Below are 14,309 nucleotides of genomic sequence, written 5' to 3' on the forward strand. Positions count from 1 at the left end.
TACTTCTGTTCACGGATTGTGTTTGTGCGTACTTTGAAAGTGTTTGCAATTCGCTCACTGCTGTTTTCACTTTGCCGCCTCTGGCCTTTCTGAACGGCGACGTCTCCATTCAACTCTCCAGCCTCATTTTCTGCTACACTTGCGTAAAGACAACCAGTTAACTATGACGTCACGAATCAATGGTAGCGGTACCATTGCTGCGATGTTATAGTTAAAAAGGAAGAAAGGACAGCAAAAAAAAAAAGCCAATGATAGTGGCCAGAATTGCATCACTGTTGTTACACTGAATTGGGGGAAAGCCAAGCAGCCGGGTTATTAGAGTATAGATGACCATGGACATGGCGTGACGTACACGAGTGAGTTTTCGGGCGTATTCTACTATAACGAAAATATGACCAACACAACTCGAATCAATTCTGTCGAAACCCAACCTCAGTTCTTATGCTGCGAGCTTTCAAAAATATTCTCGCGATGAATGCCGTTTAAATGACGCCGGACAGCAAGGATTCGGTACATCTAATCTGCTACATTTCTACTATATCAGGCGCGTAGCCAGGACTTTTCTTTTCCGAAAGAGGGGAGGCGGGGCTAAGGTTCTATTATTCGCTCTTAAGTTCCCATGCTTGGTGCATATTAATATAGCTATTACTTTCAGCAGGTCCTTGGTCTGCTTGAAGGCGTATACCATCCTGTACTTGTCTGGGACGGACGTTTAAAGAATATGCGCCTTTGTTCATACTCTAAAAAAACGTTAAATCCTTTCGGGCTCATTTTGTCCCCAAGCAATAATTCTCATCTGGCTTGCTTGCGTTTCCTCTCTTGAAAACTCGGCGCTCGCTACTTCCCTGTCGAGAATGCTGTGTCAAGATGAATGTGGTGTTTTGTGGTGCAAGGTCCAAATGTGGCCAAAGAGCGCCAGGCCGCTGGTAATGCGTTCGCAATAGACGTATGAATAACGAAGGGCAGGTGTTACGGTGGCTGTAAAGGGGCCTGAAAAGAGTCGGTCTAAAATGCATAAAACCTATACAAGATAAAATTATGCCGATGGTTAATGGGCTGTACAATGGACATGAAATACACATTGTGAAGTAATGATGATTTAGTGATATATCTCACAGATATACTTTTTCCAATAAGCACTACTGCCTTGCAGAGTCCTTGGGATGCAAGGGCCTGTAGGCATGTTCTATGCTAGACTACCATCACAGCGGCATCCTCTAGAAAGATGTGCTATGAATATCTGGGGCTAAAAACTTGCAAGTTGAGATCGCTCAAGAAATTTAGAACTGATTTGGTGTCAAAGAACATTTCTTCACCAAGAAACATTGCTGGATGGAGAGGAGTATGCTGACGATATACAAGGGGAAAATGTCTCTTTCTCTCAGCTTCGGCTTCCCGACACTCCACGAGGACGTGGAGACGGTCAGCCTCTCACCACATCTACCACACGTGTGTCAAGTTGATAACGCGCGAGCCGTTCGTGACTAGGAAGTACCGGGCTCGAAGCGTTAAAGAAAGGAAATGCGGGCAAGACAGATGACGATTATCATTTAGGGATAAAATACAACCCAAAGGGTGTAAACTTTTTTTAGAGTGTAGGCGACTTGCCAGGCATAAAAGGGAGCCGGTCGCCAGCCGTAAAAATTCTGGGGGAGGGGAGGGGTAGCTGCAGCTCGGTCAGCAACCACCTGGCTACGCCGCTGAACTGTACACCTCGCTTATAGCACGTTTAACTATATACGCGGGTTTGCGCAGCACCGTGCTTCACAGAGCTCCTTTTGCTTGAACAGACACGTAAGCTTATCCAGCGAATGCCCTCACTGAATGTGCAGGCACCGGCCGAAAGCGCTTGCTGTACTTTTCGCTGAATGTATTCACATTTCCACGCGCGCGACCCAAACTGCGGATAATAAAAATGTCAGCCTGCGGCCGTAAGCACACTCATTATTGGCTAGCCAGCGCCTACCGTTCGGTGCCTTGTGCGCTGGGACTTGGGCCCTCCCTGACGACCGTCGCCATTCTCCATACACCTTATTCCCTCCCTCCCTCCCCCTCTCTCTCTCTCTCTCTCTCTCTCTCTATATATATATATATATATATATATATATATATATATATATATATATATATATATATATATATATATGGGGTCTTGTTCCGAGACGTCGCGGCGGTCATTATCATCACGCCAGTGGAAGAGAGAAGCATAAGCAAGCTGAGCGATGATCTCCGTACATACTGCGGCGGGAATGATGGGTCTTAAGACCCCCCACCTTGCGTCGTCGGCTGCCGGCAATATATCACCGCCCTGTGCCGCCTATTCCATCACGATCCGTCTCCTGTGCGCGTGCCCTCTTCCGCAACGAAGCCACTGCTTGCGGGAAAGAAGAAGAAAAGAGGGGGAGGGGGGGCGATCAAGCTCTTCATTCTGACGAGGTAAAGCAGGGCCTCTGTTTGGCGTACGAGGCGTTTTATGGTGGGCGTATACACTTTTACCGCCACCGCGTGAATTGTGGGCCTCGTAGTGCTTGTAGATCTTTCTTTAGTTTTTTTCGGCCTCGTTGTATTTCAAAAGTTTGCATTGCCCCTCGGATTAAACTCCCTCCTTGCACTGCTTTTATAGTTTGCTTTCCTGATGTATTCTCTGCCCTGCCAGTGTCAGGAATTCTCTTGAATATGGGAACGCCTACGCCCAGTTGGGGCATGGGCGCGTTGTCAGCTTCGGGATATTTATTTAGCGTGGAACTTGTAGTTTAATGAAAAAAGAAAGGCTTGCCCTTTTTTATGGTCTACATTGACTTGAAAGAAAAGAAGAGAGAAATAAATGTGCGTTGACGCAAGAGCGGAAGATATTACGTCTTTCTTGAATACTTCATTGAATTTTGTTTTCTTAACCTGGTTTCAGCCGCCATTCTTCTTGGATAAACGAGAGCAGTTCGTCTTGTGCGTGAAGTTGGCGGGTTATAGGAGGTAAATGTTTTCACCAACTTGGGAAACTCTGATAAATGGCGACAGTAAAGGTTGAGTACTGTAGTGGCGTTTGCTTTTCTTATTTTCTTTAATCTTTTTTCTGGGAAAATTTTAGGCGGCACGACCAATCTCCGATGAATCCCCTGTAGGTATCGAACTGCGGAAAGTCGCTATGGCTACTGTAAAAGCTTGACGGCACAAGGAGAAAGGGATAGAGAGAGAGATGAAGAGGAAAGGCAGGGAGGTTTAGATATTAGTCTCCGGTTTACTACCTTACGCTGGGGCTGGGAGATAAGGGTTAGAAAGTGGAGAGAGAGGAAAGGGTTTAAAGAAAGATAGAAAAGGCACAGACATAGACACACACACAAAGGGTGTTCCAGTCAGAGACGGTCACAAAGCTGGTAGATCGCAAGAAGTTCAGTAGAACTTGCGCGACCTTCTTCTGTGACGTTAGGTCCTGTCGATGGTGTAGAATTCCTCCTTCCGATACTGGTCGGTCGTCCAGCTGGTTGAGCTCTTGGCGAAGGGATTTCCTCTGTGGACTCTTCTTCCGGCAGACGCGCAAAATATGACCAATCGATTATTCACGGCCACAGTGGTCACACGTTGCGGTGTCGCCTATCCCTGTGCGGAACGCATAGGCTTTGGTAGCAACGGCCAACCACAGTCGATACAAAGGCGTGGCGTCTCCACGGTGAAGCTGTGATGGCGCTCCGAGACTTACTGTGGGATCACGGGAGTATAGTCGACAATTCCTCAAATGTGGCTCATTCCATCGCGACGTAGTCCACTGGTGAGCAAGCAGGCGGAGCTTCCGGGCTGCGTCAGTTCTAGAAAGTGGTATTGGTACGTAGTGGTCCTCAGTACGGGGTAGAGTGCGTAGTGCCAATCTGCTGACGCGCTTATAGAAGTCACTAAATAACATAAATGGATGACGCCTTTGAGAAACCATCGCACGCTTCCTCCAAAAATAAAGACTCTTACTCCATCGCTCAAACCCTTTTACGTTGGTGATATAAAAAAAAAGCATTTCTGCAAACAGTGCGCAACATCACAAACTGGGCAAGACATATTAAAGGGGTGCTTCATTTTGAAACAACTATGGACGATGCTAGCGACAACACTGGCGGGGCATCGACCTCTAACCTACTAGAATTGGGCACAGGTCTCTCAAAAATCCTCAGTGATGCGGCCACCCATCCTCAATTGGATCCGAGATCCGGAGTACTCTGTGGGTATCCTGTGATAGCCCGGTTTGGGGTCACAAGTATTTGAAAACCATGTAACTCGACGCAGACAACTCGGAGAGGACCGAGACTGTGTTTTCTCAAAGAACAGGAGTAGGTTTCTTTATTTTTTATCCTCATTCAGTGCTATGGCAGTCTGGCGTGAACGAAACATGGTCTCAACAATCCACATCTAACTCACCGTCAGGAATGTTGCATACTCAAAGTTCCTAAATGCTTCCGTGACTGCCGTCTTCTTTGTATCGACATTTACAGATAGGGCTCCTTGCAATCTTCATTCATTTCAGTTTGTAGGTTTGGTTTGTTTTCTTTTATTTCTTTCATTTTCTTTCTTTTCTTTTTGGGCCCTCTACAACAAGCTCCGTATACTGTATACGTATGCAATGAGATTCATCACATAACATGCTTTATCGAAACCGGTCATTCAAGCACGTTCGTGTCCTAGGAAAATTATGCTGAGCGTGTACTACGGATAATAAAGATATGCTGCGGGCGCTCGGTAAGCCGCCGCAGAAAATAGCTGAGCTGGAAGAAGTGAGCAACGAAGCGCATGGCCTCGATGTATGAAGGCCCCTCGGAACCACCAGCATTACTTCTCACATGAAGGAATCGAGCAGCACTCATAGACAATTGGGGATGCTCGGTTCGTATAAGTGTTACGACGTCCGATTCTCGCAGATAGTCAGCTTATATGTCCCGTATACTAATGTCTTGAACGTTTGCGGATATAAAGCCAATGGATTCGGAACAGCGGTAGCGCCATTGGAACAAGCGCTGGTTCTTCAGCTTTAGCAGTGTGCCACGCGTGGAACGTGAGTGAAGAATGCAGTGACTCAGCACATAAAGTGAACGCGCATCAAAGAAACCAAGACCCAGCGGTGAACATCACAGGCGGTCTTTTATGGTCTTGGAATCGGCGCTGTATCCTTATATTATCGAAATGAAAAAAAAACGCAATTCCACGAGAAGTCTTTGCAATGATCGCCGTCTTAATTAGCATTTAGAAGGGCGCCGGTATTTTTAATGATTCGATTGCATGCAACTCGTCGTATTTGACACTCCTGCTGTTGGCAGCGTTAGGGCGCTGGATTACGATGTAGAGAAACAGAGCGAAGGAGAAGGCAAAGCAGGGAAGTTAACTAGGTTGCACCTATAGTTTGCTACCCTACACTGGGACAGTGGGCAGCGAAAAGAAAGAAAAGGGACTGTCAATGAAAATGGGAAATAAATGATGCGCGAGCTCATGCAGCAACTTTCAGCGTGCTTTCAAAGACGGTCGCCAAGTCCAATCGACTTTAAAATGTGCAGCAGGGCTCTGGCTGCTTTCCATACAGATGGCCGGCTGAGTATACACGCCCCCAGTATATTTTCTTTCTGTGACTTTGACTATAGCGCCTTGTCCATCTCGATGCGACGCAACTTTGTCGCTCGTGGCTTTGCGTCGGTGCTCTTACAAACGCGTACTGTTTTCGCATCGGCATCATGAACCATGCCTCGTGCAACTTGTATGATCGCGACAAGACCGTAGTACAGATCCTTCTTTTCTAACCTTCTTTCCATGATGAAAAACAGCATTCGCGTGTGGTTTTAAGCCGACCGGACGACAGAGAGGTCATAGATTACGATGAAACTTCTAGAGTATTTCAATCACCCGGCGTATCTATAGTCCTCTCGTAGGCGAAGAATGTCAAACACCTCCGAAGCTAGTTTGGATAATGCATGCTGGGACTTTTTATTCCTGTGCATATCCGCTTCTTCATTCCTGTTTGATATCGAGAAAAAGCGAGGAATGACAGAAAAATAAAAAAAAGCTTATGCCCCAATGAGGGCGAATACCTTGTGTATCCAGACAAAACTTACGACGAAATTATACGACATGGCTAAAGTAGGGTTCTGCAGCGCAAGAAAGAAATATCGGCAAACGAGCAAGAGAAATCACAGGAACTGTTATCGTGCCTTTTGCAAAGCCCTACTTTTCTGCTCTTCTTCGATTCGAGAGAAAAGCAAGTAAGATAGAAAGTTCCAAGCTTTGGCGAACAGGTTAAGGACTAGAAAGAGATAGAAAAAGAAAGAACAGCGAAGAAGGACGAAAATAGGCATATCTAAATATTACAGTCAAGGCAAACTAAAACTATAGCAAATTGTCTCTATGCAAGAACCTCGACTCCCGGGCGGAACATCAGATAGAAACATTCACAAACGGAATTTAAAGAAAAAAAAAGGAAAGATAACTGGGAAGTGTTCCTTTATAAAGGAATGTAAGAAAATGAATCCCAGGTGGAGCAGGAAGCCCCCAGCAGCTGCTTTCTCCATCCCCCCCCCTCTCCTTCTCCCCACACTCCCAGCAGCTTCTCCAGACTCCCCAGCGTCGGGGCTTGCTGTGCGGTTTAGGCCTTATCAACTCATACACCAACAAAATCGCTGAGCTGGACTTTATGTTTACGACGCCGGCTCAGACATGAACGGGCTCGTGTACAAAGACAAATGTGTGGTTCTGCGCCGGAAGAGAGGACAGAGAAAAAAGAAGTACAGCGAAATAAGGAACAGCCATCGAGTAGCGAAAGAAAATAAAATACGCGGGCTTTAACAAATATGCTCGGCACAGATATGAAACTTTCTCGGTGCCGTTTTCGGGCTACTATTCCGCGTCCCAATTCGCGGCGCGCCGCCACCACCGCCTCCGCCGCCGGGGCCCTCTGAGGGCCGTACGTCATGCGAGCGGCACACACGCCTAGCAGCTGCCTCGTACGCTAGGTTTGACTCTCTCTCTTTCTCTTCCCACAAAAAGCGGAGCTCCGCGGTTCGTTAAGCCTGAAAAGGCAGAAAGCCGCGTTTGCCGGAGCTGGGCCGACGGACTCCAATATCCGTTTCCTGCCTCTGCCGCTGTCCCGTACACAATCTAGCGCAAGTTCCGTGCAGTGTTCATTCAGCAAGACGTAGCTACAATGCGTACGATAAGCAGGAAAGAACGCGTTTGCCCACTGTGCGCCGCTAACCAGCAACGAATATGTGGTTGCTTGAACCGATACATTATCTTTTCTCTCAGGAGTGTTTCGAAAGAGCTGTTTCCTTAAACTTTTGCGTGGTCTCATTAAAAACGCTGTAGACGTTAGGTTGTACGGTCATTTCGCGGCGTAAAGATTGCGGTAGCGTCTCACTTTAGAGGGATATTTCTGTAGTCGTAGCGATGCATGGAATTAGTGACACTGAGAGCGGAAAAAGGGCAGCAGAACTACTCTTCTTGTGCGCTTATCCGCCAGGCTTCCTTGTCGGTATTTGTCGTACAGTTTGATGCGCAGATTTCTCTGCTTCGAGGTTCGCCGGCTTTATGAGTATTGTCCGGATGAAACAACAAAATTATTGATGAGACTATCGCTGTTGAGGTCTTGATAAATCTCGCCTAACTTAATTCAACGTCTCAGTTCCTCCGATTCTCCTTATGCTGATGCACAACAGCCAAACGCTCGGTCGTCGTTAGACAAAGGCCAAAGACAAAGTCAGTGCTGTGCTGTGCGTCTCGAGCATGATTGGGAAGAATCGATTTTGGAGTCAGCGATCCGGGAGTGCAAGGTTTAAGCACGGCACGCTGTAGTCTCGCATTGCGAATACATGCGACGGTCGATCAGACTGAATCGGCTTGAGCCATTCGCTATCTACAATTCTCTAAAGGCGTTTTGGAGAGTTAGCATCACAATTAAAGATTCAGCGTTTTCGTACATAGGCCGCGTGGAATGATTGTGCGGCACTGTTTCACTTCTTAAAGCTACAAATGAACCATTAGAGACGCCGTGAGACAGGACGCCTCAGATTTGCCTTCGCAGCGTGGAGATCTTAACTTTCAGTGAAATCTTAGTGGACCATTGTTCTTGGCCGACGTTCCCACCGGTATGCTGCCGTCGCAGTAGGATGAATGGATCCGTGACCTACGCTATCAATAGAGAGTTCTAGCTTTGCGTATCGGCAGATTCCGTACACTAATTAATGGATGTTATCCGTGTGCTTTTGAGCAGTCAGCACTCTTCGTCGGCTGAAAGTGCTATGCGTGCACTCGACACGCAAAGTGCAGCGCTGGCATCCTTCGTGCAGAGGAACGCTCCAGAAGCTGCAATTACCTTATGTACGCCACATGGGCATCACAAAAGCGGCTCAAAACGGAAGATGGCGTGCTTGTTTCGAACAAGTGGCTCCTGCAAACGACTGCAACACTTCAGCGTGATTTCGTTTTTCTCCTTCGCGACTGTGTAGTGCTCGTCCCGACTGCGTACTCTCTCTCTCTCTCTCTCTGTCTCGTATTTTACCTTTTATCTTTCGCTCTTTCTCCTTCTACAGTACCGAGTAGCAAAACCGGAAGATCTCATGGGCATAGCGTGGAGCTAGCGTGGAACCATTCCTCTCCCCTTGTCCTCCTTCCTACACATATTTCCCCATCTCATTGCAGGATAGCAATAGGAAACTGGCATCTGGTTAACTTTCCTGCCTTTTCTTTCTTTCTTTCTTTCGTTGATTCTTTTTTATAGCGTTCAATGCTATGAGAAATAAACGCTCATTCAGCCTCAATTTGTGCGAAGCATTTTCACTGAGCGTGCGAGGCACATTGTCTACTTCAGAAGAGAGAGAGAGAGAATAAACATTTTTATGAGGTAAATGCAGCTTTGGAGAGGCGTCCTCATTCCAAAATGCCTTGAGCTCGGGCCGCGTCCTGGGCCCTCGCAATCAGCCGTTGCTGATCCTCAAGGTCGGAGCTGGCCAAGGCTCTCTCCCAAAGCTCGTTAGTGGGGTAAGGGTTCGGAGGATTTAATGGTGCCGCTCTGCAACCCCCTACTATGTGCCTGAGGGACCCGGGATCTGCACAGAAGCGGCATTGCGGAGACAATTTTGTAGGGTCTATGAGGTGATTTCTGGTTGGGCGGGGGAATGTATTAACCTGTAGAGCTCGGAGGAATCGCTCCTGCTCTCTAGGTAGTGACTTGTCTGGGGGTGCATATGTTCTGCGGGTTAGCGTGTAGTGTTGTGTGATGTCTTGGTAAGAGACTAGAGGGTGCATGCGCTCGGGTTCAGATTCCTCGGCGTCGGCTCGGTGGGTCAGATAAGATGTACAAACCCGTTAACTTCTTGAAAATAACTGTGTGTTAAGACGCTAAAATAACCGTTTTGTTTTGGAACGTGGTTCGCGACTTACCGACTGGCCGCGTGGGTGGGATGGTAGAAGAGGTGGCTTAGCTGTAGGTAGCTGTAATCTGGAGGCCTAAGCACCTCCGCCTGAATGACTCGTTTCACTGTGTTACCGAGGCACCTTGCGAAACGCTCAAAGAAACAGATACGAAGAAACAGGCGAAGCCAGAAAGACCGTAGAAGAAATTAATTGTGATAACTTCAACTGCACCGCACGCAAAGCACCGCACGCATAACGCGGAAGATGTGGCTTCGCTTCTCACCTGCGGCAACTTATCTTTTCGTCCACGTTCATGTATCTCTTTGTTAATATTTGTACATTTCATATAACCTTAACAAATTATTTCCCCCATGCTATAGCTCGCTTCGCTGCCTATTTTATATGCATAGTTGTGACTAACAAACAACGGAGCCCGTCTGATGCCCGCATTCTCCACGCTCGACAAACCGCATTGTCACTTTGAAACGTTGTGCGGGCACCGACAGCCGCTAACGCGTTTCACGACTTTTTACATCACGCAGTTCAAACTTATTGCCCGCGTCTCGTCGGGGCCCAATAAACCTATAGTTCGGCTGCACCAAAATATTTTCGTGCACTCTCATTCCTACTTTTACTGCTTATTCGAGCTTTTTTTTTTTTTTACCGCGAAATCGACGTGTTCAGTTCAGTTTCCGTGGATGCGTGTTTCTCTGGTAAACACTACTGCGCCGCGGTGGAGCAGTGACTGTGGCACGAGCTCTCGGAGTCGAGTGCAAGAACGCTGGTGGACCGCACTTTCGATTCACGTTAAAAAACTATACAAGTGGTCAAAATAATCTGTAGCCCCCCGCCCCCCACCCGGCTATGGCGTCCCCGTGACCCACGGTGTCATTCTATTGACCTACTTTATTTTATTCGTATATCAATGGCCCGAGGGCATTACATGATGGCTGGCTATTACAATGGCAGTGAACATGATACATCATTCGCTATCGCCATAAATTACGTTATCTTTAACGTTAAACCCCAGAATGTATTTCTGATAGCCATTTGACAAGCAGCTGAAGTTGCAGAGTCTCGTAGCCCACTTTTCCCACGTTCGTGTAAGCATCCGGCTCACACCGCGTTTTGCTTTCTTTCGCGTCTTTCGCAAGATTGACGCGACCAACTGCGATTGACACGAACCGCACGGGCTTATATCGCGATTTCGCGTGATTCAGGAGTCCCACCATTTTCGCTTGACGCAGCAACCTCGCCAAGCTGTAGTGAACACGACGATGATCATAAATAGCTCCTTGTGTTACGTAACTTTCACCCGGCCGCTGTTATGTATTCTTTTCCTCCCTGCAGAACTCATCCGCATCCAGCTTTGGGAAACAACCGCTCTACCATTTATCTAGGCAGCTGGGTAACGTCTAGATAGCAACAATTTCTTTGCTCTCGGGTCGAGTGGATCGATAAAAAAAGCCTCATGCGAAAAAACAAGGCAGTGGCTCTCATAGTCTAGCTTCCAAAATAAACAAACGCGCAGCCTTCAGTGCACTAGTATCGCAACAAAACAATAAAGATAGAAAAGAAGAAAAAGAAAGAATTGAATAAAGAACGATATATACGAGTGGCTGTATCGTTTTTGTTTCTTTCTCCTCGGCATCCGGTATTGAACTGGGCCTGCCAATCCCTGCTGCGATGTAATAAGGGGACGCAGTAAGACGGCAATCCTCCGCTGACGCTGAGCTGTTCAGGCCGTCTTCGGCCTCCGAGTTATTGAACGACTTCGCTGTCAAACTTCTCTCGGCAAAGCTGTCTTGTAAGAGGTGTCGTTTGCGTTAGAAAGGCACTTTTCTCATCGAGCGGTTTGCGCTGTTTTCTTCGGTAAATATAAACCAAGATAAGAGTTGGGAATTCTGCCAGTATTAACGCCTGGCAGCGAGATCAAGAATTACTAAAGCAACCATGTTACTGGGCATAGACAGCTGAAGCGGTTAAAGGGTTGAAAGAAATTACATCCCTGGTGGCCGACAGAATATCAAGTGAAGCGGGGATTTTCGTTTTATCCATCTGCACAGAGCTCGAGCGAGCGATCGACTAAGTGAGTGAGTGAGTGAGTGAGCGAGTGAGTGAGTGAGTGAGTGAGTGAGTGAGTGAGTGAGTGAGTGAGTGAGTGAGTGAGTGAGTGAGTGAGTGAGTGAGTGAGTGAGTGAGTGAGTGAGTGAGTGAGTGAGTGAGTGAGTGAGTGAGTGAGTGAGTGGGTGAGTGAGTGAGTGAGTGAGTGAGTGAGTGAGTGAGTGAGTGAGTGAGTGAGTGAGTGAGTGAGTGAGTGAGTGAGTGAGTGAGTGAGTGAGTGAGTGAGTGAGTGAGTGAGTGAGTGAGTGAGTGAGTGAGTGAGAATGAGTGAGTGAGTGAGAATGAGTGAGTGAGTGAGAATGAGTGATTAGGTGAGTGAGTGGGCGAGTTAGTTGTGTTTTAATATTGTGGAGCTATTATTAACAACAACAACGTTGTTGTTCTACGCAAACAACATATGTGTGTTAGTGTACACTGCACTGTTTGTTCATATCAAAAAGGAGAAGCCGATGCCGTATTCCTGTGACAACGTATTTAATAAAAATTTGCGACATTAGCCTTTTTTTAAAGTAAACGATGATTATGCTACTTTGTTCACGCCACCTTTCGTAATGAATCCCGCCAGCCGGCGCAGTCTAAATGTTTCTCGCGGTCCCTGCGTCATCGTCTTCGTTACCGCGGTAAACTTGTTTGAATCGGCTTGTTCTAATACCGCGTGTGTTTTGTGCCGACAAAGGATAACGGATGAGCAACATACTTGTACAGCGATTCAAACAAAGCGCGATTTCTCGTGGACCCGCGCTCGCTAACGCTAACGCTTTATAAGAAACCGCGAATGATATCATGCACAGAGACGGTGCTGAGTAATATACTGCGTCGTGCCATTATTCCAAACTTTGGTGCATTAAATTAGTGGAAGGCACGTCTTCTCGCGCGGAAGGTCATTTTTCACGAAGTTCTCGCAACCTTGCTGTTTCGTAGAGAAAGAGCCTCGTTTAGAAAAAAAAATAAAGAACGTTCTGTCTGGATATGATATATAGTGTGATGTTTAGCACCAGCGTAACAGGTGGCCAGCTTCCGGCCTAGTCATGCGTAAAAATATGCATGTGCAGCCGGCGTGCGAGTTCCCGATGCCGTGCGCCCTTTGCTTTTTATTCACCGCCGCATTTTGCGTTTCTTGTCACGCAAAGTGTCGAAATTAACGTCCAATCGGCATGCTATTGTTATGAACTACCGTTTGGCAAGAAGATGAAGCTACTTACGTACCTTCCCTTGCCTATGGCAAGATCTCGTCCTATGGCACTTAAGCTTGCTAAGCGCTCGTTTTTGTCATTTATTTTTCTATCGCCCTCTTACACTGCGTTCGATCCGCTCGAACTCTGAGCTTGCTAGCTTCGTTTTCTTCTTGCGGGGAGTTAAGAGACGCTTGCACGATGACGTGCTTTATTGTGCCCGTAGCAGCCGGTAGGAATGATCACCCGGCAAGGAAATTAATTTCGACCGCCCCATGCTCTTCGCAAACTTTCTGTGCAACAACCCCGGCGGCAAAGTTTTCCGCGAACATTTCTTTTCCCGCGTCTGTCTTTGCGAGCATAGCAAGCGTGGGCGATAACAGCTGAGCCAAGAGCAGAAGCGCCTGTTTCGTGCGTTGGACCAATTTGCACGCCGCCGCAGCCATGTGTACAGCGCAGCTGTTATAGTATAGTGGCGCCGACTAATATGTTTTGTATTTTCCTTTTTTTTGTCAACATTGCTTATGGAAGGCGACGAAGACTTTGAGTTTTCTCTAAACCGTTGACTCGCGTTCGCACTTTCGGGTGCCAGCACCTAAACTTCTAAATGATTTAGTTAGTCGACTGGGCTTGTGTACAGGGGCGCTATAACGTAAAACAATTCCAAACTTTTCTATTCCAATTCTGCTATCAGCCCTCCACGATTGGTCAAAAACTTTTTTCGACCACCCCCACTTCACCTGTGTGTCATGCGACGCCACGAAAACCACGATACCTCCCCACCTGATATGATGTGTACACACTGATTATGCATGATTTGACAGAAAAAAGAAGAACAGTTATTTCTGATTCGACCCCTTTTCGCCATTAGCCCTCGGCTATTGGTAAAAATTTTCGGGCTGCACCCACTTCACCTGCCTGTCACGCGACGTCACAAAACCGCAAGAACTCACCGCGTCAATGTGACGTGTATGTGATAAAGATGCATTAATATGCCGAACAAAACTGAATTTTCTTCGGAATAGCCCCAGGGCCGCTATTTTGTAGCGATGCCTTATGCCTTATTCTATGCTATTCTTATCATCCACCACACACGGCCGCCTGATCGCGTTGATAATGTGGGCAGACCGTCGCTCTGACCAGTGGCCAAGCGCGAAAAGCCTGAAAAAGCATAGAATCGGAAAAGGCATCGCTACAAAATACCGGCCCAGGCTGCCCCGTTCCGAAAGGAATAAAAGATGGCTGCCGCCGATCGCTCAGACGCTGGCTACTCGCACCTGCCGGAGAGAATGGGTGTATTTGCGTATAATAAAACTTATTGCGTGGCCATGTAACGTTTTCGAGCATTTCAGCATATTTACCTCCTCATTCTGCCAACTCTTCTTTGCTGAGGGTCCGTTTTAGCGTCATTCTTGAGCTTGCGTTGCATGCCGCCGTGATTTTCGACCAGCCACCGCAAAGCTAAGTAAGGGAAAGCCGACCAATCGTAGACGCCGGCACCACCCTCTTCATCCGGTTATCGACTTTCAGTGCAGTGGCTCGGCCCCATCGAATCCCTCTCCACTTGAGCGTTCTCCTCGCCTCTTGACAGCCAATTAGGTACGACATGCCGCTCAGTGTAGGCAATGTTATTCGTTTTTCAAG

General features: G+C 47.3%; 1 protein-coding gene across 5 annotated transcripts in view; it reads left to right on the forward strand.

Annotated features, from left to right (window-relative positions):
• CASK (peripheral plasma membrane protein CASK) overlaps positions 1–14,309 on the forward strand; it is an 815,631-nt gene that overhangs the window by 423,026 nt on the left and 378,296 nt on the right. The gene's annotated exons all lie outside the window — the stretch shown is intronic.

The sequence above is a fragment of the Dermacentor albipictus genome, chromosome 1, assembly GCF_038994185.2.
Source record: "Dermacentor albipictus isolate Rhodes 1998 colony chromosome 1, USDA_Dalb.pri_finalv2, whole genome shotgun sequence".
Lineage (NCBI taxonomy): Eukaryota > Metazoa > Arthropoda > Arachnida > Ixodida > Ixodidae > Dermacentor > Dermacentor albipictus.